The sequence below is a fragment of the Camelus dromedarius genome, chromosome 17 (assembly GCF_036321535.1).
Source record: "Camelus dromedarius isolate mCamDro1 chromosome 17, mCamDro1.pat, whole genome shotgun sequence".
Taxonomy (NCBI): domain Eukaryota; kingdom Metazoa; phylum Chordata; class Mammalia; order Artiodactyla; family Camelidae; genus Camelus; species Camelus dromedarius.
Genome location: NC_087452.1, coordinates 2,738,687 through 2,762,755, shown reverse-complemented (window position 1 = coordinate 2,762,755; position 24,069 = coordinate 2,738,687). Strand labels below are relative to the sequence as shown.

General features: G+C 44.4%; 1 long non-coding RNA gene across 1 annotated transcript in view; it reads right to left on the bottom strand.

Annotated features, from left to right (window-relative positions):
* LOC116158302 (uncharacterized) overlaps positions 1-18,535 on the bottom strand; it is a 53,419-nt gene extending 34,884 nt beyond the window's left edge. Inside the window, exons 1-3 of the long non-coding RNA XR_004142625.2 lie at positions 18,450-18,535; positions 14,191-14,349; positions 10,420-10,526 (exon numbers count right to left, since the gene is read on the bottom strand). This is a non-coding gene — a long non-coding RNA (uncharacterized LOC116158302). The remainder of the gene's footprint in view (positions 1-10,419; positions 10,527-14,190; positions 14,350-18,449) is intronic.
* Between the last annotated feature and the right edge of the window lie 5,534 nt (positions 18,536-24,069).

The following is a 24,069-nucleotide window of genomic DNA, read 5'->3' as shown; positions in this document are numbered from 1 at the left end:
TAACTGACCGCAGTGCGGGATTACTTCTGGGCTCTCTATCCCGTTCCACTGATTTATGTGTCTGTTTTTGTGCCCATGCCACGCTGTTTTGACTACTGTAGCTTTGTGCGTAGTCTGAGGTCTGGGAGGGTCATACCTCCAGTTTTGTTCTTTTTTTCTCAGGATAACTTTGGCCATTTGGGGTCTTCTGTGGTTCCATATAAACTTTAGGATTATTTGTTCTAGGTTTGTGAAAAATATCATAGGGATTTTTTGGTGTGTGTTGGGGGTGGGGGAGGAATCAAAAAAAAACAGCTTTACTGCTTTGCCAGGCAAAGGGGAGTCTCAGCAGGCTAGTGCCTTAGAGACTGTCACTCCCCTGTCATGGATATTTTTATAGTGACTGCATTAAATCTGTAGATTCCTCTGGGTAGTATGAACATTTTAATGATATTAATCCTTCCAGTCCATGAACACGGGATATCTTTATACTTCTTGTATCATCTGCAGTGTCTTTCATCAGTGTTTCATGGTTTCCATGGTATAGGTTTTTCAACTCTTTGGTTAAGTTTATTCCTAGGTTTTGGTTGTTTTTTTTTTTTTGATGTAATTTTAAATGAAATTATTTTCTTGCTTTCTCTTTCTGATAGTCACTATTAGTGTATAGAAAAGCAACAGATTTCTGTATATTAATCTTGTATCCTGTAATTTAGTAAATTCATTTATTAGTTCTAATAATTTTTTGATAGACACTTTGGGATTTTCTATATATAGGCCACCACTCCCTGAAGAAAGCCAGATAAGAACAACAAAAGAAAAGAAAACTATAAACCAATATCCCTGATGAGTAAAGATGCAAAAATTCTCAAAAAGAATATTAGCAAACTGGATTGAAGAATGCATTAAAGGTATTACACACCATGACCAAATGGGGTTTATCCCTGGAATGCAAGAATAGTTCATCATATGAAAATCAGTAAATGTAATATACCATGGTAATCAAATGAAAGATAAAAATCACATAGTTATCTCAATCGTTGCAGAAAAGCCATCTGGACAAAATACAACATCTGTCATGACTAAAAACCCTCAAAGACTGGGTATAGAAGGAACATACCTCAACATAATAAAGACCATATGTGACAAACTCACAACCAACATTATACTTAAAGGAGAAAAATCAAAAGCTTTTGCTCTAATATTAGGAACAAGATAAGAATAACCACCCTCACCACTGTTATTCAGCGTAGTACTGGAAGTCCTAGCAAGAGCAATAGGCAAGACAAAGAAATAAAAGGCATCAAAATCAGAAGGTAAGAAGTAAAACTGTTGCTATTTGCAGATAATATAATTTTGTATATGGAAAATCCCAAACTCCACCAAAAACTGTAAGAACTAATCAATAACTTCAGTAAAGTTGCAGGAATAAAATCAACATATAGAAATGAGTTACATTTCTACGCACTAATTATGAAATACCTAAAAAAGAAGTAAACAAAACTACCCCATTCACAATAGCATGAAAAACAATAAAATACTTAGGAATAAATTTAATCAAGGAAGTGAAAGGTCTGTACAGTGAAAAAAACACTTTGTTTCAACACTTGGTTGAACGAATAGAAGACAAACAAATGGAAAGACATCCGATGTTCATGGAGCAGAAGAATTAACATTACTGAAATGACCACACTACTCAAAACCATCTGTAGAGTCAATGTAATTCCCATCAAAATTTTAATGGCATTCTCACAGAAAACAAATCCTAAAATTTGTATTGAGTGACAAAAAACCTCAAATAGCCAAAGCAATTCTGAGGGTGGAAAAAAAACAAAGCCAAAGGTATCACGTTCCTGATTTCAAACTATATGACAAAGCTATAATAATTAAAGCAGCATTGCACAAAAAAGAAACAGATCAATGGAATAGAATAGAGAGCCCAGAATTAAATGAATTTCCTGCTAATACAGTCAACTAATACTCAACAAGGGAACCAAGAGCATTCAATGGAGAAAGGCTAGTCTCTCCAACAAATGGTTTTGGGAAAAACTGGATAAATTCATGAAGAACAATGAAATTGCACCTCTATTTTACAGCACTCATAAAAATTATCTTGAAATGGGCAAAGACTAAAATTTAAGACCTGATACTATAAAACTTCTAAAAGGAAACATAGGGAAGAAATTCCTCAACATTGATCTTGGCAATTTTTTGGATATGACACCAAAAGCACAAACAATAAAAGCAAAAATCAAAAATTGGGGTTACATTTGTGGTTATTCCAATATCTGTAGTTTTGGAGACAATTTTTCCTCTTTAATTTTTACAGAAATTAGGTTTTGTAATAATCTGCATGTGTATTTTAAAGAAAAATCTAAGAATGGGTAAAAGTAGTGTTTCCTAGTTACCCATACATTTACCATTTCTGTGTTATCCGTTAAGTCCTGAAGATCCATGTTTTCTTTACGTTTTCAGAATGAAATACTTCATTTAGCATATCTTGTAGAGTACACATGCTTGCAAATGCTTATTTAAGTTTTACTTCAGTTGAGGGTAATTTTGCTGGATACAAAACTCTGGGTTAACAGGTGTTTTTTTTTTCCTCATAGCACTTTAAAGATGTTTTCACTGTATTCTGACATCCATTGTCACTACTGAAAACCCATGTTATTCAAATCATTGTTTTCTCACATTTCATGTATACTCTGTCTCCAGATGCTTCCAAGATATTTATATCCTTGGGTTTCACTAGTTTTATTATGATCTGTTGAGGCATGGTTTTCTTTGAATTTATTCTGCTTGGAATTTGTTGAACTTCCAAATTGATAAATCTACATCTTTTGTCACAATTGGTTAGTTTTTTGCCTACTTTCTTTTTTCAAATATTTTTTCTCCCTTCTTGCTCATCTCTTCTCATGACACCAATTATTTATACTTTAGATCTTTTGAAATTGTCTGGCAGGACCTTGACACTCTGTCCATTTCTTTCCACCTATTTTCTCTTTTTCTCTACTGGTCTGTCATCAAGTTTGCTGATTATTTTGTCATCTCCAGTCACTACTGAGACTATCAAGGAATCTTTTAATTCAATTAATAAAATATTTCAGTTCTAAATTTTCCATATAGTTATTTTTTATAATTTCTGTTTCTCTACTGAGAAATCCTATATCTTCATTCACTTTTAGTGTATTTTTCTTACCTTATGGGCCACACTTATAGTCTATATTAGAAATGTATTATATTATAAATATTTATAATATAAATAAGTATATAATACATATATTCATAAGAGCTTCTTTGAGTCTATAATTTCAATATCTGTATTATCTTGGGTTTTGCTTCTGTGTATTTACTATCCCTTAGTATTGGTCAAGTTTTCCTGGTTCTTTACATGAGTAATTTTAATTGTATCTTGGACATTTGCTGTGAATATTTTGCTGCATTTAGACTTGTTACAATCCTCTGGGGAATGCTGAGTTTTATAAGGCAAACTAAAAGTTGTTTCATCTTCTGTTTGTTCCAGTCTCAGCTACGTTGGTTTAGATCTGTCCAGTATGTGTCTGGGATTAGGCTGAGACTTGTGCAGGGCACACACAGAACTAGAAAGGCCCTCTCTGTTCATCTTCCCCCTGGGGTTCCCTCCAACAGTCTCTGACCTGCAAAGCCCCCTTACCCTGTTTCCTCTGGCCAGAAGTGTATGATTCCTATTACCACTGCCACGTAAATTCATGAGATTTTTAAAAGTCCGTGTCATAAAAGAAATGAAAAATTGACACCTATGTAGGATGCGTCCCCAAGTTTTGACTTCTTCTACAACGGGCCTTTTTTTGTTTACTTTTCAGAGTCCTCAAGCAGTTCTGAACAAAACCTTGTCCAAATATTTTAGCTATAATTAACAAAAGAATGGGTTCCACTGGACTAGAAGTGGACAGCAGTTTAAAATTTCAATTTCTAAAAATTTCATTTCATGTCTAGAATTTTCATGCCTTTTAAAAATTTCTTTAATATATGTCATGTTTATATTACATTTGTGGTTATTCCAATATCTGTAGTTTTGGAAACAATTTTTTCCTCTTCAATTTTTACAGAAATTAGGTTTTGTAATAATCTGCAATTTCAGATTTTGGTACCCCTATATAGTTTATTTTAATCCAGGGAATTTTTGAGAATGACATTTCATTTGCTTGCCACCTAGAAAAAGAATATTAAGTTATATGCATGAGGAGCAGAATTCTCAGACTCACAGCGCACGAGTAAAGTGCTGCAGAAAAACCTGTGAGAGGTCTTGATGACGTGTGCATTCGGTGTTGCTTCAGCACTCTGCTATACGATAACTATAATGATTCGATTTCCTTTGTAAAAACTGAAATAATACCAGAATTTGACAATTTGATAAAGCAATCATTATGCTGTTAAACAGGATGTAGCTTTCCCAGCACCACTCACTGAAGAGACTGTCTTTTCTCCATTGTATACTCTTGCCTCCTTTGTCGAAGATTAGTTGACCCCAGGTCTGTGGGCTTATTTCTGGGCTCTCTCTTCTGTTCCATTGACCTTATGTCTGTTTTTATGCCAGTACCACACTGTTTAGATTACCGTAGCTCTGTAGTATTTTCTGAAGTCTGGGAGGGTTATTTCTCCAGCTTCGTTCTTTTTCTTCAATATTGTTTTGGCAATTCTGGGTCTTTTGTGATCCCATATAAATCTTAGGATCGTTTGCTCTAGTCCTGTAAAAAATGTTCTGGGTAATTTGATAGGGATTGCATTAAATCTGTAAAGACACAGGAACCCCCCTAGAGGTGCTTTACCACACATACTAAATGGTCATTACTGGGAAACCCAAACAGTCCTACGGGAAAGCTGGTTTCCACGATCGACCCATTAATGACAAAAAAGCAGTCTGGCTTACTTGCTTAACAGTTTTTACTTTAATTTATTATCCTCTTCTTTGTATTTCAGTAACAGAAGAGAAGATTAGTTCATATTTATCTCATAATAAATTCATGATAAGATATAGTTTGGGAAAAAATCAAAACCCAAGCATAGAGATCAGAGCAGATGAACATATTTTGTTTCAAATTTTCCTTCTAATGAGATGGGTTCCGGCATATCCTCAACAAAAGGGAACAGGGAGTTTTAAATGACTAACCTTTAATGGAGAAAAGATAAGAGACACCAACAGTCTTTCTCCTCACCAAGTACTGCGAGACCCTGTCCCTAGGTCCTCTGTAGGCAGGCAGGGGACACCCCATCACCATCTCTGTTTCCCTTACTGTTTTTTTCTTTTCAGGGTGCCTTATGATCTATGTCTGACACCTCTTTGAATGACTTTAAAAAAAAGATTTTAGGTAGAAAATGTCATACTCTTGTCTTTTTGGCAGTGAGCTTTCCACTGAAAGAAAAAGTCTGAGTAAATACTCTCAGTTACTTTAAGAGGAAAATGTTACATAACAACATCTATAGCTCTAAAAGGTATTTTAAATATTTTTAAATTTTGACATGCACATAGTCCAAAAATGTCTGAAATGAATAAACTGACTTTTCTATGTGTTCTCTATGACCAAGTCCAGGGGAAAAATGTTTAAATAATGAATATAAATGTTTGAAAATCAATTTTGTGGCTCCACTAGACTAAATTTCGTAAATGATCAGAGTTAGTTAACGATGCTCATGAGTATGGAGCTCAGTTACTACATGGTGTATTTTACTGCTGCCTAGGTTTCTGTCTGAGGACTTGCCTAGTGTTTGCCAGTCGCGTGGCTGTGGTTTTCTGCTGCTGTTGTAACAAGGAAGTAGGTAGGCACATAAGGGGATGGACTGATGGCGATGATAATGACAATGAAGATATTTTTAATTTTTTATGTTCTTCGGAGATTCTAGTTCTTGCCCTTTTCCAACTGCCTTTCCCCCCTAACATTTAAAGAATGCAAGTCCTCTTTAGACTGAATTAAATGCTAAATGCAAACTAGAAAGCGGAGCCGACCGCCCCAGCCCCGCGCCTCCTGCGGCAGACGCTGCTGAGAGCTGCTCTGCCCTCCTCCCGTTTGTGTGGCTGCAGCCTCGCTTTCGCTGCCCTCTGGTCTGAGAGCCCCTGACTGCTAGAGCACACGTCAGGTTCTGTCCACATTAACACGAACCTTGGGAAACTGAAACTGGAAAAAGAAAGACCTTCATGAGAAAATACCGGTAAATATTTCGTAGGCGTGTGAGATTAAACTTTCTTTATAAAATGATGCTTTAAACCTCATTTTCCTCTAAAGACTTAGTTTTCTTTTCAGTGACCCAGACCACAGAAGGCACTTCTTTTAAACAGATGTAATTAATCTATGAAGATGAGAGAAGCAAAACTGAGCATATTTAACGAAAACCCAAAGCTAAAACTTATCCCATTATGAGGAATATGAATATATATTAGCAATATTTTATCATAAAATGAAGAGATAATATCTTCCTTTGAGAACTGAAATAGCAAGCAAATAAAAGTAATTTCATTCAGGGAAATAAATGCTTACCTGAAATTAATTAATTCAGTATCTCACATGAAAAAACCACCAAATGAGTCACCAAATCAAAGGACTAAATACACTAACAAGAACGTGCCCCATCCCATTGCAGAGAAAACACCCCTCTGAGGTGTGGGAGAGGGTTAGACGGGGCTACCAAAAACCCCACTGTGAAGCCAAACTTGCCTCCCCCGCCAGTCTGCCTCGCCCTGGCCCACGCGCTGACGCTGCGGTGCGGAGTAAAGGGCGCCTCCTGACCCGGCGGGCGGGCGGTGGTCTGCGCCCGTGAGAAGAGCCCCCGCAGTTTTAAGGCAGGGAGGTCATCAGCTCATCTCTCTGCAGGCCTGTAATTTTAGCATCTGTAGGAAGGTGACAAGATCCGCCTGGGGACAACAGAACCACGGCGTCCCCAGTGGAACAGTTCACCTGTCTCTTTACTCTATTCTCTCTGGGAAAATAACAATCTGGGAAGAGCTGAGCTCCAGGCTTTTCCACTGGCTCCCTTGCTCCATCTGTGCGGAGGGACAGAAGGGGCTCGTCTCCGTGGAAAATACCAAGTTCTCTCATCTGACCCTTAGATCAGCTCGGTGCAACCCCATTCCGGGCTCTGTATTGTCACTACACGGGGTGAGAGGTCCCCGGCGCCTCACCTGCATTCACAGTGCGCTGGGTGTGTTCTCCCAGGATGTGAGACAGGCGCCCTCCTCCCTGAGTGGATGCTCAGGTGAAGCACGTGGTTCCTGGGTGGTGCTGTCCTTACCTTCCATGATCTCTGTTCAGTCAGTTTCAGATTCAAAGTCTCGGGTTCAGTGACGTGAAAGAATCCCTGCGGCCACAGGTGAAGGCAGCAAAGCCCTCTGAGGCGCCGATTTCTCTCCTTTTCCAGGACTTCCTAAAGTGGCCCCCAAGTGTGATAAAAATGTCCACCCCCCACGTTAAGGAAGCCAGAGCCTTTCTGAGACGGGGTGCACATCTCTGAAAGGGCTAGCAACCTCCGCCCTCTGTGACTGAGGCGCTGAGAAGCCCGCTTCCTGACCCCTCTAGGGCGGCAAGCATGAAATAGGTCGGTCCGGCGTGGTGCTGACCAGCCATTAGGGTTTCTGGCCAGAAAGGTGTCCCGAGATTCAGTCCGTAAAAGCAAAAACCCTACACAACTTGATCTTGAGTGGATTTTAACTTTCCTCTTTCAGTGAAATGCATTAGGAAGGGAACCAGGAAAAAGACAAAAGTTTCTGCCTACTCGAAGAAGTTAAAAAAGAAAAATAAAATGCTCAGGAAAAGAATGACTATGTACCACCTAGGCTAAATGCATGCCACTGATGTTTAGTATACCAAGTCTTCATTTATAAGTGCCAGGCACCGTCACGTGTCTTTCAGTGGTGGGGGCTACCCCAGACCATGACGTATGGGATCTGCCACCCCCGCCTGCACTTGCTGCCTCTGATCAGAAATCGGGGCACTTCATCTGCGGTTGCTAATCAGACACACTGAGCAACATGTGGAAGCCATGTGTGGAAGGGGGTGGTAACCACACATGCCAACAGCAAAGTTCCCTCCCTCAGACAGGCGCCATCTAGCAGGCACGAGAGTCAGCTACATTTGGCTTTTTCTCATGCACCTGTCTGTAAGGAAGTAGTTAAAATCATGAGAAGCCTAGTTTTGCTTATTTTCCAAGGTTTGGGCAAAAGAAACTTTTATGACTCTGATATTGACCAAGGACAATTCCAAAGATCAGATCTGGACATGAAAAAAAAAATTCTTGGTTTCTCCTTTATTGTTTTTGCACTCTAGTTTTGATATTATTTTAACAATTCATTCTAGAAAATTAAAAACATAAAACCTACGGAATAATTTAACGACCCCTTATTTACCCATTTCCAAGCCTTAATAACGACACCCCTCTGTCACCTGCATCTTCACCTACTCCACGCCTCCCCATCTCCATCATCCCCACTTTGCAGTTCACTTAGAGGCTTACATTTGTTGTTTAAATACACAAACCTAATCCATACAGTTTTGGCCTGTGAAACCTACAGGCCAATCACAACACAGAATGTTTCCATTTCCCCAGAAAGGTCACTCCTGTCCCTGCACAGTCAGTCCCTCCACATCCTAGAGAAATACCACATGATATCACTCATACGTGAACTCTAAAAAGAAAAGACAAATGAACTTATTTACAAAACAGGAACAGACCTGCAGACATAGAAAACAAACTTATGGTTACCGGAGGGGGCGGGGGGGGAGAAGGGGGTGGGAAGGGATAAACTGGGAGTTCAAGATTTGCAGATACTAATATATGTAAAATAGATAAAGAATGAGTTTCTACTGTATAGCACAGGGAAGTATGTTCAACATCTTGCAGTAGCTTACGGTGAAAAAGAACATGAAAATGAATATATGTAAGTTCATGTGTGACTGGAGCACTGTGCTGTGCACCAGAAACTGACACAGCACTGTAAGCTGACTGTACTTCGATAAATGTATACATAATACAAAAAACAACAGATTCTGGAAGGCTCCCAAACAGTAAAGAATAAACATAATAAACAACTTGCCATTACTATATTTTAAACAATAAGTAAACAATGGTCTTAAAACTACCAAAGTGTGATCAGAGACATGGAATTTCAGCAAACTTCAAACAGGAAAAATTCAAGGAAAAGCGTCCCTCGACAGATGATGATAAAACTGCTGAAACCCACAGAGCTTCTCCGCAGCAAGAGCAGACAGCAGACGACAGCGGGAAGCATCCTTAAATGCTACAGGAAAACAAAGAAGACCAAAATCTCTGTTCTGTATTTAGAAACAACATCCTTCAGGAATAAAGGTAAGAGGAATTAAATTTCGAAGTGAAACTGAGAGAATTATTTGCCAGCCAGTCTGCTCTACGAGGAACGCTGAAATGCTTCACTCTGAAGGGCATGATCCCGAGGGAAGGGTGGTACTTCCTGAGTCAAAGGAGGGCACAGAAAAGATAAGTAGCCGGGTCCCAGGAAAGACTAGCTTTGTTTTTTCACAGATTTTCATTAAAATACACAGAACCCTTTAAGCAAAACGTGTAACACAGACCATTGGGCGTTCCACTACGTGTAACACATAGGACAGCAATGGTTCTGTAATGAACCCAGTGGTGCTGAGGCTTTGAGAACTGACATGAAGTGCTACTCCGCTCATCCTAAGCCGACTGGGAGAAATTAAGTACGTGCATGGCAATCCCCAGGACTACAGCAAGTAAGTGTTCAAAGCCATGTTGCTAAAATGCCATCTGATAACAGAATATTAATATTATTCACATAATTCAAAAGAAAGCAGGAGGAGAGAATAAAAAACACAGGCGACAAACAGGAAACAGGTAAGAAAATGACAGCTCTCTATCCAACTGTATCCACAAGTATATGAGCCGTTAATAATCTCAACAATCCAAATAAATGCAAAGATTAAGAGTGATATTTTAAAGGTCCACATTATATGTTTTCTAAACTAAGAAACTTTAAATACAGAGAGAGAGAGATACCTTGTTAAGAGTGAGCGTAAGAAGGCTCATTTTAATGTCAGGTAAAACAGACACAGAGTTGAAGCATTTATTTTTTAAAAATTGGGATAAAATACATGAAACATAATGTTTAACATCTTAACTACCTTAAATGTATAGTACAGAAGCATGAAGTACATTAAATACATTCACAATGTTGGGCAAACATAAGCACCACGCGTCTCCAGGACCCTTTTCACTTTGAATAACTGAACCTCTGTCCCCATTAAACACAGCTCCCCACCCCCTCGCCCAGCCCCTGGCCCCCAACATCCTCCCTTCTGTCTCTGTGAATCTGACTGCTCGAGGGACCTCGGGTCAGTGGAATCACTCAGCACTCGTCCTTTTGTGACTGGCTCATTTCACTTAGAAAGAGAATCATGAGAAGAGAAATGGGAAACTCACCCTCACGCGGGACGCAGCTCCAAGCGCGGGCGCCCCCACCTCTCGCCTGCTTCTGCCTACTTCTCGGAGTCCTCGGACAGCTGGTTTCTACTTTGTCCAGATTTTACCTGTAATTAGCAAGAGCAATGGTCACCATGGCAGAACTGGAACTTTCCCACTGCATTTCCATTTCAATTAAAAGATTTTTCATTTTATTTCCAGAATTTTCATATGGATCTAGTAGTGATGAAAGCTTTCCTTCCTAGTAGCTTGGACTTCAAATTAACAAATGTATGTGATAAAGAATATACATTCTCATGAGGAGGGTACAGCTCAGTGGGAGAGTGTGGGCTTAGCATGTACGAGGTCCTGGGTTCAATCCCCATTATCTCCATTAAAATAACTAGTAAATAAATAAATAGACCTAATTACCTTCCCACAAAACAAAATAAAACAAAAGAATACGCGTTCTCTAGTTGTTCACCCTCAAGAGCAAGAAGGAAGCAAATAACAATTCATTCATAAAATATTCTCCAGAGTAAGATCAGCTATATTTGAGTGAAAATTTTAAATTTTCAGAACATTCAAATATCAAATTTCTGATGAAATTAAAGAGGAAAGAACCACATATCTCCAAAAGTCCAGATCCTATAATAGAAGCAGGAAAAAATAAAAGAAGTAAATGTGGGGCTTAAAACATGAGCAAAGATGAAAAGACTTTAGAAATCAATGAGATATATACGTATGAGGCAAGTTTCCCATTTCTCTTCTCTCCTGGGTTTTTTTTTTTAAAATCTCAGGAATTGGCCTGGCAGTAGTAATAGAAACCATGTCCACCTGGCCAGAGGGCACAGAAGAGGAGCCTTTGAGGGCCAGAGAGTGTGGGAGGGACTTCCGAAAGGGGTCCTAATGCCATGTATGTCCCTGAACGTGTCTCGTCCTAACCCCTGAACACATCTGGCTCACACCAAAAACAGCAGGGTCCTTGACCCAATGCACAGAAGCTGAACCAAACAGGCTGACTGCCTTCTCCAGCAAAACAGCATCTCAAGAGGTAGAGACCAGGACTGGGAACATAACATTCACAGAGCCTAAATGTAATTTAAAATTACTCCATATACAACACATGAGAGAAATATGACCAATTTTAAGAGACAGACACAATCAACAGGTGACAAACCTATATCATACGGATGTTGAATGTATTAGACATTTGTTATGTCATAAGGTCAGACTTCAAAAATGGATTTCATGAAAAGCACAGAAATAAGTGCAATTCTCTGTTTCAGCACAAGATGTTCGGTAGAGGGGGAAAGACTTCATTTTGTGAATTAGGGCTCAAATTCATGTCCACTGACTGATGGCTGGATAAAGAAGATGTGGTATATTTATACAATGGAACACTACTCAGCCATAAAAAAGAATAAAATAATGCCATTTACAGCGACATGAGTGGACCTGGAGATTGTCACTCTTAGTGAAGTAAGCCAGAAAGAGAAAGAAAAATACCATATGATATCACTTATATGTGGAATCTAAAAAAATGGACACAAATGAACTTATCTATAAAACAGAAACAGACCCACAAACATAGAGAACAAACTTCTGGTTACCAGGGGGTACAGGGGGTGGGAAGGGATAAACTGGGAGTTTGAAAATTGCACCTCTTGGGGAAGTGATGGAAATGTTAGTCATCTTGATTGTGGTGGTGGTTTCATAGGTGTAGACATTTATCAAAATTCATCAAATTGTACATCTGAAATGTGTGTGGTTTACCATATAGGAACCATACCATAGAAAAGGTGTTTTTTAAAAAAAGACTCAATTCAATGCCCTTTCTCTTTATACCTAATGAAGTATTGCTGAATCACCATGTAAATTGAGAGACTCTAAGATGCACTTATACCCCACATTTCAACACTTCTGAATCATGATATACCTAATTTATAATCAATGAAATGACATCGTTTAATTGGGAGGTTTTTTCTTAAGGCTTCGTGGTATATAAAATAATATTATATCTTATAATTTGTAACAATTCTGATTTGATGATTGTAGTGCATGACCCTCATAAAAAATATGTCCTTCTTAATTTGTTGTTTAAAAGAAAACTAAGATACGAAGAAAACAGGGAATGTAAGTTTTACTCTGTTAAATTCCTATTCCATTCAAATGTATGGAATTTTTGTTCTGCTACCTGAATTACTTAATTTAACATGAAAAAAATTACAAACTTTACACTGAAGACATATAGTCTTTTCAGTTTTTATCTTTAGTTTGGTATCATATAATATCAGTTTTTAAAATATGTTTATATGAGTTCCACATTTTCCAAATTAATAAAATAACTAGGTTTGTACTCAGGGTAAATTCAGTGATCACAAGGAGGTTTTATTTCCAATGGTCTTCTCAAACTCTCCTCCTGAACAAGGGTCACATGGCTTTAATTGGCATCTATGAGCTCTGGCATGGTAAGGAACTTACGAACTTTAACACATTGTGATGAATTTAGTACATTAATAAGAGCAATGTAGATTGGTACAGCCACTATGGAGAATAATATGGACAGTCCTCAAAAAATTAAAAACAGAACTACCGTACAATCCAGCAAACCCACTTCTGGGTATTTGCCTGAAGAAAACAAAAACACTAATTTGAAAAGATAATCTGTACCCTCTTGCTCATTGTAGCATTATTTACAGTAGTCAAGATATGGAGAAAATCTAAGCGTCCATCAATGGATGAATGGATACAAAAATGTGGTATATATAGATATATACAATGAAATATTATTCAGCCATAGAAAAGGATGAAATTTTGTCACTTGTGACAACAAGGATTGACTTTGAAAGCATTATGCTAAGTGAAATAAGTCAGACAGAGAATGACAAATACTGTATGATCTCACCTATATGTGGGATCTAAAAAAAACAACAAAACTCAAAAACAAAAAAAACAACACCCAAGACATCAGCTCATAGATACAGAGAACAGATTGGTGATTACCAGAAGCAGGTGAGTGGGGTGGGTCAAAAGGTGCAAACTTCCAGCTAAAAAGTAAATAAACCCAGGGGAGGTAATGTAGAGCATGGTGACGACAGCTGCGATGGTGTGCTGCATATCTAACTCCTGCTAGGAGAACAGATCCTCAAAGTCCTCGTCATGGGAAAGAAAAATTTTTATAACTTTTGGTGACAGACGTTAACTAAACTCATTGTGGTGATCATTTTGCAATATATACAGATAACAGATCATTATGTTGTCCACCTGAAACTAATATGTTACATGCTAATTATGACTCAATAAAAAATAAATGTAAAAATACATTAATAAGTATGAAATCTTTGACGTCCATGAGGTCACTTTACAGCTAAAGGCTTTGTGACGTTACCTCATAAGGTGTCTCTCCTCTGTGCATTCTCTGTGGTTAATGAGGCATCTGAAGGCTCTTAAACACTGATTACATTAATAAGATTAATATACATTAGGAATTTTTACATATTAAATAAGTGATAAGTTATTTTGAGAAGTTTTTCCACATTAATTGCAGTTACAGATGACTCTTCTCTAGGATGAATTCTCTGGTTCCTAACGAGGGTCATTTATAGTTGAAGAAGCCCCGACACTGTTTGCTCCGACAGACTTCTTACAACTGCTGAACAAGAGCTGAGTTACAGCTGAAGGATCTCCCACATTCACCACATTCATGGAGCTTCACGGATTGAAACGGTGTCCCCCCCCACCAAATTTAGAGGGTTTGTAATGGGTTGAATAGTAACCTCCAAAACTCACCCAGAACTTGAAAAGGTCATCCTATGTGGAGATGGAGTCTTTGAAGATGTAACTATTTAAGACAAAGTCATACTCGGACTAGGGTGGGTCCTAACTCCGTCGACTGGGTTCCTTACAAGAAGCGTAGAGGGGACACAGACACGCGCAGGGAAGGAGGGCCTGTGAAGACAGAGACACAGACTGGAGCGACGTGCGGCACTCAGAGAAGGCCAAGGGCACCGGCAGCCACCAGAGCTGGGAGAGGGGCATGGAGGAGATGCTCTCTCTTTGCGTCAGAAGGAACCAACCCTCCCAACACCTATTTTCCCACTTCTGGTTTATCCGCTGAACTGCGAGAGAGTAAGCTGCTGTTTTTTGAAGCCACCCGGTTTGCGGCCATTTGTTAGGGCAACGCTAGAGACCGACTGTGGGGCCTTCCTCTGGGGAATGACGGGGTGTGACACCCTGAGAACGCTTTCCTACAGTCACTCCGGTGTTTATAAGGATTACCCTCTCTACAAATTTGGGGTAGGTAAAGAGTTTTAACCCCTGGCACTGTGGCTTCTCGCGTTCATTAGAATCATAGGAATTCCTTCCAGGATGACTTCTCTGCTCACAGCGAAGTGGTATTTCCTAGCGGTGAAGGCCTCTGACATTTATTTCCCTCACAGGACTCCCGCCACAATTAACCTCTTGCGGTCCTAGGAGGTTTGTTGTAACTCAAGGTGTTCCCACACTGACTGCGTTCCAGAAGTCCTACCCCTGCGTGGCTGGGTTGTTACAGAAGAACTGCCCATGCGCCTGGGGTTCCTAGGAGTTCACGCTGGCAACACGTGCTCACTCTGCTTTGCCTGAACTACATTAGAAATGTCCTCAATAGCACAGTGGTAGTTTTCTTAGAGGAATCAGCTGAGCTCAGATGAAACTGGCTTCCAATTGTACTACATGTGTTTCCTTCCACCACAGTCAATGCTTTGTTGAAAATGAATGGAACTGGTTGAGATCCTCCCTTTTAATAAATAATACAAGTAGCTATTCTTTGTGAATATCCTTACAATTGGCCTAGGTATATCCTTGGCCAGAGATGTCCTGCTGTGTGTGCGACATTCTGGTTTTGCGGGGAAGTACAAAGCAGACTCCGTGTTAGATCTGTTCCTTCGACTCTAACCCTGTGCGCTGTTGCCCGTGCTTAGTCCTGCTGGTTCCGCACCTCTTGTAAAAGAGTGTCGCCTGGAGCCTGAAATATACAGGAGAGCCCATTTGCAAGGCTCTGACCTTTAAGGGTATAACACTTTCCCATTTATACAAAGATTAAAAAGTTGCAGCACAGAAGACGACATTTGTCTTGTTGGAGGTTTCAGGGACACCATGACCTGACTTACGTGCACAGCAGCAAGGACAAGGGAGTCTGACACCAAAAGTCTGCAACAACCAAACACGCCCCCTCCCCTTTTTAGTGTAAGAGGAGCCTGAATTCTGACTTGGGGAAGATGGTTCTCCAGGACACGAGTCCCCCATCTTCTCAGTCTGCAGGCTTTCCAAATAAAGCTGTTACTCCTCGCCCCAGCACCTCGTCTCCTGATTTACTGGCCTGTCGTGCAGCGAGCAGCACAAGTGTGGGTTCAGCAACAGTTTCGTGTCTCATCTTCCAGAATCAGAGGAAGTACCAGTGCAAGTAGTCCCTTCCCTCTCTGGAAAAGTACCTGTCATAAGGCAACTGGCACCGAAATGGACCATTTGGGGAGGAGAACATACGAATTACTCCAGATACGATCTTAGATTATGCAGAAAGTAAGTGGAAAAGAATGAAAGAAAAAATGCACAAGTGAAACCAAGGAGCTAGAGAGACATCGGTGGGTGACAGAGTAAGCATCCCCAACATACCTGGCTTCATAAAAGTGATGACAATATTGGCCAAAAAAGGGTCAATCAACCCTTTCAGAACTCTTTAAGCTAGCCAAGGCTTGTAACAATTAGGAGAGCGGGACACATGGGCATGGAACGCAGTCAAGCTCGTCACCAAGCCACATGCCCTGGCGCAGGCTTGGCCCACCAGGAGAGAGGAGTGCCCTTTCCTCATCTCCCCAGATGGGCTGCATGGTCTCACAGCAGTCTCGTTTATCCTGCCCCGACACCAGAGCTTTCAAAGCCTTTTCACATGCAGGATCTCACTGAATTCTTACAACCCCCTGAAAGAGGGATCAGAAACACAATTTCACAGATGAAGAGACAAAGCTGAGAGGTGGAAAAAGACAGAACTCTGCAAGAGGCACCACTCCAGGCCCAGCGATGTCACTCAGGCCCGAATTTCTTGGGACAACCCAACAAGACTCTTATCCTGTGACAATCTTTTCTTCGTCTGGAAAAACAAGCTTGATGAATACAACTAAGATTTATTATGTACATTATGCAACCCAGCCAAAATACAAATTTTAAAAGGTAAGGTAAAATAATAACTTTTTATCATCTGAATGTTTTCTCCCGCTCTGTTAGACTGCCTTTGGAGAAAAAACTATCTATACAAGGATGGCAGGCTTCCTCATGAGCTGGCAGCAGATTCTAGGTCAGGGCCACTTTTTGATTTGGGATGAAATTCCATTTTGTGGCCCCTCCAAAGGTAGGGAGGGGCCTTCACACTCACACATTTGAAATGAACGAAATTTCACTGAGAAAGCAGTGCAAGGAATATCTGACTTTTACCTAATAGTGGCGTAAGTGGAAAAGAAACGAGATTGGGGGGGGGGGGGGCGCGGATTTCTGATTGAATTGTTTCCTGACTTATGAAAAACAGAGCCTGACAAAGAGAAGGGGATGTCCCCAACCTTGGCCAGGTTCCTGAAAGCATCCTCGCAACAAAAGATGCAGGAAGAGGCTGTGAGTGAACCCAGACCTTGAGTCAGCTTCGGAGTACAATTTTGTGGCTTGCTCTCCGAGGGCCAGGTGATGGTACTGAAACGCTGTGGATAGGTAAGTTTCATAAAACTCCCATTTCTGTTTAGATCTAGAAGATCAATCAGACACAAAAGATTCATCGAGAGTTCTGCTAAAAACATATAGGCTGTTTATAAAACAAATTTTAAGGGACTTAGCCAGTTTCCGGGGGGGCCCACGATCAGTGGCCACCAGAGAAAGCCTTGAGTACAGTTCTAGTGCCCCCTTGTGTCAATACTGAGCTCAGCACTTCCAAACAGAGAAAAATACACAGAGCAGAGGGATGGGGATGACACACTCTAGGAGGGGTGAGTAGCCAAGTGTCCCGAAAATCTGGGGAGGGAAAGGAGATGAAACTGCAGAGGTGGGCTGAGGCCTTTGTCTCATAGGCACGGATGGGTTTTCCTAAGAGACGTGGTCAGATGCGTGTTTTAGAACAATTCAGCTGTAGGAATAAACACATGGACCGTGGGAAGGGATCAGATGCCTACGGGGACAGCATGTCCAAGACTATGCTTCTGCCTGAATCTGGGGTCCAGATTCAGGAACGCTAGCCACCTACCAGAATACAAGCATGGATGATTGGCTTATTTGTTCATGTCTATGTCCCCACTGCCTAGAACAGTGCCTGGTACATAACAATTTCTATTAAGAATTAAAAGGGGTAGTATTTTACTACATAAAGGGCTACATGACAATACTGTCCAAATCCTGATCCCGGACCCCAGCCATCCTCAAAGCTCCTTTCTGAAAACCCCGAGCTCTGGGCTTCACACCAGCAATGAGAACCGAGGCGCACCGAGGTTGCCCCGGCCAGGGCGAGGCCCTCCTCCCCACCTCGGACCCTCACTGCCCAGGCCCCAGGGAGCACCTTCCTGCTTCCTGTGAAAACGCCGGCCTAGCTGCCTGTCACCTGCGTCCCACGCTCACCCTCTCTGGACCCGGCACAGCATGCACCGCGCCACGAGGCGGGAATACGCCCTCTGAACAGCGTGACGGGCAATTACAGCTCCAGAGACGCAGAGCCTTTCAAGTGACATCCCCCAGGACCCCTCCCAGGTTAACTGGACCCGAGCGACCCCATGAGGGTGACACCCAGTCCCACCAGCAAATGCGAAAGGTCTACACCACCCCGTGAGCGGGAAGGCTTAGAGAGGCTGCGCCCCCCAGGCCTTCCGCCCCCCTCCAAGGGCCCTGCTGTGCAAACGGGGAAACTGAGGCCCCCACGGAAGAGGCTCTCCTCTGCCGTTACCTCGGGCCTGGGGAACGAAGCGTCCTGCTTTCCCTGTTTAGCCTGAAAAGGCAGGGTCTAGAGGCCACGTACCACAGGACTTTCAGAGCAGCCTCACCTCTATCCACTCCCGCCGCCTCCACGCGGCGGCACCCACTCAGCCTCCTTGCGGTGGCTCGCTCTGCTCTGCGGGAAGAGCTCGGCTCCGCTCGGCTCCATTCGGCCCCCCTCGGCTCCGCTCGGCCCCTCTCGGCCCCGCTCCGTCCCGCTCGGCCACGCTCGGCTCCACCCGACAGGCTCCATCCACCTGCTCGGCACTACTCGGTCCCACTCGGCTCAGCCCGACAGTCTCCGTTCACCTGCTCGGCTGCACTCGGCCTCGCTCGACCCCGCTTGGCGTCGCTCGGCTCCGCCCTACAGCCTCTTTTGCCCCCTGCTGGGCCCGCTCGGCCCCGCTCGGCCCTGCTCGGCCCCGCTCGGCCCCGCTCGGCCCCGCTCGGCTCCGTCCACCTGCTAGGTTCCACTCAGCCCCGCTCGGCCCACCTGCTCTGCTGCTCTCCACGCATGGAACAATTTCGCTGCGTAAGCTGGCTCCGCGGGGCCCTATGGTCATTGCTGGATCCCGCTCAGCCCTACTCGCTGCCCCTCGGGGTGCGTCCGGCTCAGTTCGGCCCCACTGGCAGCTTCGCCTCCTTCTCCAGTCACCTGAGAAGCTCCCCTGTACCTGGCCACCCCTCACCGACCTGTCGGCTCTGGGGAGCTCATCGCACAGGACGCCGCAGGATTCCCCCGGGTCTCCGTCGTCGCCAAGGCCGCGGGGCTGAGGGGCAGGTCTGGGTTATGGACCACTGCGGACTCGGCTCGCGTCCAGGCCCCCGTGTCGTAACCGATGACCTAAGGGCCGGCCTGTCACCTCTGAGTCTCGGTTTCCCCATCTGCAAAATGAAGCTGCTGATACCTGGCTCTCCCGGGGCCAGAGGGAGCGCCGGGAGCCGGTGGGCACGCGTGGCGCGCCGCGGGGGTGCCGGGCACGCGGGAGCCCCGGCCGTCTGACCGTCCGCAGCTGTGTGGCTGCGAGCTCGCTGCTCCGACGCGCCTTGCCGGGTGTCCTCGTAGTAAAGGACTAGCCCCTGCCCTCCAGCCCCAGACATGGCAGAATGAGACCGCACAGGTGTCAGCCCCCACGTTCCCCGTCCTTCAGCAGGCTGGGCTGAAGGACGGATAACCTCTTACAATGGCTTCATCATGACCGAGATTCGTCCGCAGATCTTTAATAGCCTGGAACTCAGCGCCGGGGAGGCAGCGCAACAGATGGGCACTTGAATTGCGAGCGGCAGAAACTAAATTTAAGAATTTAAATGAAAACAGTTGTTGGAAGGATACTGAAGAGAGGGAATTAAGGGTTGCCTGAAGACAGGACTTGGTAAAGCAGGAGCTGGGGTGTCCCAGGTGGTCCCAGTGCCCAAAACCTCTGCACAGTCGCCCCCGGACACTGCTGCTGCACGAAGTCACTCCAGCCCTTTCTTCTGTCTGACTGGGCTGTCAGCGCTCAGGCTCTGTGTCCAGAGGGCGGATCTGATTACTGGGGCGCAGGTGTCAGGGAATTCTTCACACTGGAGTAGATTTTGAAGGGCGAATAGACATTTGCCACAGGGAGAGGGAAGGGCCTTCCGGGTGGGAGCAGCGTGTACAGGGCTTGTCAGTCACAGGGCAGGAATCAGTCCTGGGGCCCTCCCAGAGGTCTGCTTGTCACACCCTGTCACCCAATTCAGTGCTCACAAAATCCTGCAAAATGGATGCTGTTTACTTGGGGGGAGTGATTTTCTTTTCCTTATAAAGCTGTGAAGTGCTTTTATAGAGAATTCAAACTATACAGCAAAAATGGGCGGTTAGGGGAATCACTACCCCTTCTATCCCCCAAATCAGACCCCAAATATCCAGAGTTAATATTAGCAGCAGCATTCTGGATCTCTTTCTAGGCATGTGTATATGGCAGGAGGCAAGGCGAGAAGAAAGGAGGAAGGCTGGGTGCAGGGAAGAAAGAAGGGATTTTTATAAAGTGGGATCACACGCTGTTCACCAGATTTTAAGATAAAACATATGGAACTTAACAAAATAAAAGGAACTTAAATGAAATAAAAGCAGTTGCTAATTTTACCTGCGGTTTCCAGACGGGTGTTACTTCCTACACAACTCCCCCAAGATTATGAAGAACATTAAGATGTTGGGGGGTCATTTATTTTCTTAAATTACATTTGTACTCTTAGCTCAGCTTTTCCCTGCTATGAAGGATGAGAAAAGTAAGTGGGTCACTCTCCTCCATGCCACGCCCAACACTCTGCTGCTGGGCTATTGTTTTTGTAATGCCAAGGTCTATGGTATCTACATTTACTCTGCCACCTCCCTTCCCTTGGATGTTTCATCCTAGTTCTGGGTTTATTTGGAAGCATTACTCACCTCTTGTCCTGTCACCTTGGCTTTTCCCTCTCTGAGTTCCCTGTTTAGATTTGTCTCTTGATGAGCAGAGCCCCATTCAACAAATGTGAGCACAGAGATTTGTTCGAAGACACTTTGCCCGGTGCAGGAGCACGCTTCTCATCTAGATTTGCGTGACTCCAAGACTGCTGTGGGGACAGGAGCTTCTGGTTGGAGGTTGGCATCTGGAGAAGTAGAGAATCACTCTCTCTTCCTGAACCTTCTATGGAGGCCAGACGAGGCTGGACAGGACACAGGGCTAACTCTGACCAAAGGGCAAGAGTCAGGGCTGGGCAGGTTCCCTGGTGCCTCTAACCCAGCCCCAGAGGTCTGAGCAGGGAATTAGAGATACCGGCTGCTGGTCCTCTTGTCCTGGTTTTATCTGGAGCCTGAGGACTGTGGACAATAAGGAAATTCAAAGCATCTGCTTTCCTTTTACTAAAAACCAAACTTCCCAACCAGGGGTCTAAACAATAAAAAGTCTCCTTCACTTGGAGGGAAGGGTGCGAATAAAAAGCCCAGAGGTGGGCAGTCCTGGCTGTGGCAGCTCAGCCGCATCGCAGGAGCTTTCTTGGTCTCCTTTCTGCCATCTTTCTCAGGGTGGTGGCCAGAGGTCGGGGAAAGAGGGGGAACCCGGAGGACTAGGAGCCCAGAGACTTCCGCCAGAGTCTCACAGGCTGGAACAGAGGCCTGCAAAGGATGCTGGGAGGTGTAGTTCCTTAAGTCAGAAGACAGAGGCTTCATCTTCATGATAACTAATACGTCATCACTTTTTAATCTGCAACAGCAGCAGCTGCACTGATTCACTTACAGGTGTTTGTCTGAAGGGTCACAGCAGGCAGGTGCCAGCTGCAGGTCAGGCCCAGAGCTAGCTGCCACGTGTACCGTGGTGACTATAGACGGGGCTCTGTCCTCACATGGGTCCCCTGGGGGTCACTATGTGCCAAGTACCTGATATCCATCACTCACTTCAGTTCTCATAACAGCCCTGGGAAGTGAGCACTGTTACCCCATCTTACAGACAAGTAAACAGAGGCTCTGAAAGGCTAATAATCTATTCAAGGCTCCACAGTTACAAAGCAGAGCCCGAATTCAAACCCACGTTGATGTACTCTGAAGCTCTGGCTCTTTATCATCTTTCCACACCAGTGGTTCCCATCCCTTGCTGCGCCGACCGCCTGGGACCCGCCTCTCAGAAATTCTGACTTAATCGGGTGGAGGTAGAGCCCGGGTGTTGGCACACTTGTGTCACCTTAATTAGTCCCCTCAGCAACTGGAGATGGAATTTTTCTATTTAAAATTGGGGAAAGATCCAGAGAGGTAGACTCACTTGCCCACGGTCACGCAGCAGGTTGGTTCACAGTGGAGCTGAGATGTGTGTCCACTTCGCTTTACCTTCTCCAAATAGCTGTCCTTGGCTCCAGAAAAAGGTGGCTTCCGTAAAGTCGGGGGTGTACTGGCCAACCCCTCCGCCTCAGCCAGCCCGGAAGCCTCTCTGGGAATGTGCGTGCCCGAGAGGCAGGGCAGCACGTGGCAGCTGGGTGATAAAGGGCCGGGCCACGCCAGGATGTGCGGCGGACGCCCAGCCCGCTGAAGGCAGAGGTGTGGCCGGGCCAGGCGGGGACCGGACGTGGGATGCACTTTTTCCCCAGCACAACAGGCTGTGGGTTTCCTCCTCCCCAGCTGAGCCCTGATATGTCAGGCCCAGAATAGGTCACTAGCCCGGGACTGGAGGGCTGGCCGGTGGGCAGGGGCCCAGGGCCAGACCCGGAGGAAGTCACATGGTGGGGGACACAGGCCTGACCTGTGGTGAAGGGAGGGAGATATTTCAGGCCTGAGAGGAAGGGCCCAGCCCACGAGATGAATCACCAGGGACAGATTATCCTGAGGAAGACCTTGGGGGTGGACTTGTGATAAGCACCCTCCTCCCAAGGTGACCAGAGGCCCGCGACAGCTGGCCAGTGGTCAGCGAGGCCACGTGTGGCTGGAACAGTCTGATGTGTCTAAGAATAGCTCCAGGTGCTTTCCAGAAGCGACTTCTCAGCAGCCTTACACCAGGAGGACGAGCACCTCCATTTTCAAGATGAGAAAACACAGCCGTGGGATAAGTCACCCACTCAAGGCCACCCGGGCAGAGGCGGGACTAGACGTGGAAGCGGCCTCTCTGCTGCCGCCCTGCCCCAGGTGCTCCGGGCCCGGACGTGAGTCTCACAGACCAACCCTCCCGCTCGAGGCTCCTCGCAGCCCACCAGGCCCCGGGCCCACAGCTACTTCCAGAGGAGGCCCTAGACTTGTCCCAGCTCCTCACCGTGCGGGCGGGAAGGATGGAGTCTAGGGGGGGTCAGAGGGGATTCTGATGCCACCAAACCCCAAGCCCCCCATCCCACCCCCACACACTCCAGTTACTTAGTGTAAAATGGCCTTGTAATGACCTTAACCCCAAGCTCAGCAGAAAATCCCATCCACCTGATGGCCCATCTCTGGACTCACAAACCACAGGACTGCACGGTCTCAACAGCACAGTGTTTCTGGAACCTGAGAAGGCTGCCTGTGCCCCTTCCCCTGCACCAAATGGTGGTTGGACCAACTTTTATTACAGGCATACCTCGTTTGACTATGCTTTGCAGATAGAAGGGTCTGTTTGTTTTACAAATTGAAGGTCTGTGGCAACCCTGCCTGGAGCAAATCTATCGGTGCCATTTCTCCAACAGCATTTGCTCACTCTGGGTCTCTGGGTCACATGGTGGTAATACTCAAAATATTTCACCCTTTTCATCGTTATTTTATCTGTAAAGCTGATCTCTGATCAGTGATCTCTGATGTTACTGTTGGATAAAGATCACGACTCACTCAAGGCTCGGATGATGGTTCGCATTTTTCAGTAATGAAGTATTTTTAAGTTAAGGCATGTACTTTTTTTAGACATAATGCTATCGCATACTTAACGGACTACAGATAGTGCAAACACTGCGAAACCAAAAAACTCGTGTAACTCGCTTTATGGCGATAGTCACTTTGTTGACTGGATAATCACTGGTCTGGAACCGAACCCGCAATCACCCAGAGGCCTGCCTGTGTTCCACTGCGCAGATAGGTACTATCCTAAAATTACGTATAGGCTCTTGTCAAACCAGCAAGTTCTAGATGAAATACAGACAACTACAATCAACACTACGAAAGCTAGCTTTTAATTAACGATGCTGACAGTGTGACAGAGGAGGTCGCTGTGGTGCGGCCACATGGCAGCTGGCAGCCGGACCGAG